This window comes from Aptenodytes forsteri, unplaced genomic scaffold (genome assembly GCF_000699145.1).
Source record: "Aptenodytes forsteri isolate BGI_AS27 unplaced genomic scaffold, ASM69914v1 Scaffold93, whole genome shotgun sequence".
Classification (NCBI taxonomy): domain Eukaryota; kingdom Metazoa; phylum Chordata; class Aves; order Sphenisciformes; family Spheniscidae; genus Aptenodytes; species Aptenodytes forsteri.
In genome coordinates, this window is record NW_008794665.1 from 7,013,007 (window position 1) to 7,016,321 (window position 3,315).

General features: G+C 37.9%; 1 protein-coding gene across 1 annotated transcript in view; it reads right to left on the bottom strand.

The window, feature by feature from the left end:
• Positions 1 to 3,315, bottom strand: part of TBCK (TBC1 domain containing kinase) — a 119,485-nt gene that overhangs the window by 1,546 nt on the left and 114,624 nt on the right. The gene's annotated exons all lie outside the window — the stretch shown is intronic.

Here is a 3,315-nt window from a genome sequence, read left to right on the forward strand (position 1 = left end):
ATATATTTATTATATATATAATTATATATACTAAATATATTTCTATATTTACTATATTTTATTTATTTCCAATAATTATGAGAAAGACTGCCCTGCCATCCCAGTCTTTGAGATTGTTGCTTTATACTTGGTTGACAAATTAGTACCATTTGTAAAATCACCGAGTGCTTCCAAATGGGCTATGTAAAACATTTGTAATTCCCTTTTTGACTCTTTAAAATGATTTGTCATACTACTCCAGAATGCTGTGCAAGCATGATGTCCAAATAACTAACTTTGCACAAACAACTGAATTACCAACTCAGGAACAGCAGTAGGCACCCAATCCAAACTTAGTACCTGGGATTTCTTTTTACATTTACATTCCTTCTAATTACCTGTGATAGCATAACAGATACTAAGGCAGAACAAGATGTACGACATGATTACCTGGTCAAGTACAAGTCCTGAAATAATCTCTTTAACAGGTAAGAGTTCATAGTAGCAAAGTTTTAAACTCCTTCCATAGCCAGAGCTTTTGCTTCACACCAAAGATATTTTATACATGCAAGGAATTTATTTCTGTCCTCTCATGTGTCAAACACAGCTACTGCATTCCTTTCTCTGTGAATCAGGATGGATTTAACCAGGGAGGGAGCAACTGGTCACAATGGATCAGTCAGGTCATTCTGGCTGTTACATTTGTTTCAGGTACTTGTATAAGGAAGACCAAAAGGAAGTTCAATCATCTCTTCCCCCATTAGTTTGGGTCAGTCAGTACAGGATTCAAAGGATCAAATGAAAAAATCCCCACAATCAAACAATCAAAACAGTTAATAGTAAAGTTAGACCATATGTGGATGCCAGTTTTCATGCCATGCTTTTAGAGAGGCTCTCTGATGCAGAGGTGGTATAATATGCACAGAGATATCACTAGGAGAGTCCAACTACCTCTTGCTATAATCACAGTCCATAAAGATGTGGTGTATAGTATAACAGAGACAAAGATATTTCTCTTTGTCAAAAATAGTGCTCAGCTGTGCATACCATGAGCTACAAAAATAGCATATATTCCTAGTGAAATACTCCTACCAGACATCTCTACATCATATGTACATATCTGTCACCTCACAGTGCTCTCCACCTGTGACTAATGGATAGTGCTCTGTCTTGGACACCAATGCTGCTCATAGCTGACAGAAATGAAAACTGGCAACAAGAGTTCAGACTGACAGAAAGCAGTATGTTATTTGCTGAGTACAATGTCCTATGTGTCAGCAGAGAGGTTCCACACCCTGTCTACTGATAATTTTACACTTCTGGTAACAAACTGTAAACTCTGCTCCAAGTTTTTGGATGCCCTAGCCATAATATAACTACCATTCCATGCAATCTGAAAAGAAAATATGCAAACAAATGCTTTGCGTTTAGGGTTTGAGCATTAAGGCCTGTGTCCCATTGTATTTGAGAACTGCTCTAGTAACCAAGGTATGGCTGGAAATAAATTTTCTTCACTGCGTATGACAAGAGGTTCTTTTATAACCTTATGGTGAGGCATCTCTCACTTCTTGCAGGGCCTCTGCGAAGCAAGCACTGCAGAATCTGTGGTTGTTAGCAAATGACAGGCAGAAAGCTCAAGAGCACGACAAGATGATATAACACAAGATGAACTGCCCTTTTTTTTTTTTTTTTTTTAAAGTTGTCACAGAACTGCCTGCGGTTGTCTACATAGTTTCGGTGAGAAAGGCTGCAAATACAGCTCAAAATATTGCATCTGAACATCCAGCCAGAGAAAATCCAGTGAGCAGGGAATGTACTACTATTGGTACCTCACTACTGTGGGAATTAGCTGCAAGTCAGGGGCCCAGAGGCATATACATTGCCATAAGCTGAGAGCTGCCATCGAACTCCAAATATCAGCCTCCAAGAGCTTTGCACACACACCTGTCTCCACACTGCAAAGAAGAGTCGTCAAGGTTTAATTCATAGGGTAATAGGATTTGATCCGATTAAAGACATTCCTAGTTTTACCTTCTGCCTTCCTACATTGTGTCACTGAAAGTAGAAACAGTAACTTTTGGTGAACAGTAGATTTAGAAGCAGTCTCTTACTAGCATTGCAGTCTTCCTAATTAAAACTTTGACTTTTTATAGTTCTGTTCCTCAGTACATTTGTGCCTTCTTCTCCCAGACAGAGGAGTCCGTCAGTCACAGACAAGAACGGGAACTTGTTCACCATGTTTCTGAATGTTCCAATACCACCTGGTATCTTTCCCTGCCAAAATATACAGCATGAAGCTGGTGTTTTCAAAACACATGAAAGTTTTATTTCTGGCATGTACACTGATGGATGGGCATGAGAGGAAGGACTATTTGAAATGCCTACATAGACTTCCTCCCCAACATGACCTTCATTTATGTTCAAATATCAGTAACTTAAATCCAAGAAATTAAGATAGATAAAAAACTTAATGTTTCCTAAAAAGTTGAAAAAATCAGTGATCCAAAAAGAGCAAAATTTCATGTGTCAAAAAAAGCCCAAGGTGCTCTTCTGAATTAATGCCACAGACTTTCTACAGCAGAAACTGCCACCTTGGACTTCACACATAGGCTCTATTTCCTTTATAAATGTTACCATAAAGTGTCAGCTAGAACATTAATAACAGGCACCTGAATACGTAATTTGTAGTTCACTAAATAACCTAATTTACAGAGGTGCTCTTAAGACAGAAGATAACATGGTGAGGACATAAGCAAATGGGTTACATCATCCTTAGTAACCTGTAAACCACCTACATTTTAAGGAGAGATTTATTGAAACATACAAAAGTAATGCACAATTAAATTTCCATTATACAGGTTGATTTTAAATAGAAATGAACCTCTGTCATTTATAAGGTGATTATACTTTCTCAAATTTATCAAATACTTGTGTTGACATTACTTCTGAGATATATCTGTTTCCCCATACTACCAATGGATCACAGTCCTCTGTAATGCTTCTGTTTTCATTTAGACAACACCAGTACTTGGGGAAACAGAGTTATGCCTATCTGAGGTAGAGGATTAAAGGGATGCTACAAGACTTTAAGCTTTTTCCTTTCTGCCTCAAGTGGCCTTTCCTCAAAATGTACTTCCCAAGAAAGTTCAGTGTCGTGGTTTAATCTCAGTCGGCAACTAAGCACCACGCAGCTGCTCGCTCACTTCCCCCCACCCGGTGGGATGGGGGAGAGAATTGGAAGAGCACAAGTGAGAAAAACTCATGGGTTGAGATAAAAAGTTTAATAATTGAAATAAAATAGTAATAATAATAACAATAATAATAAAAGAATATACA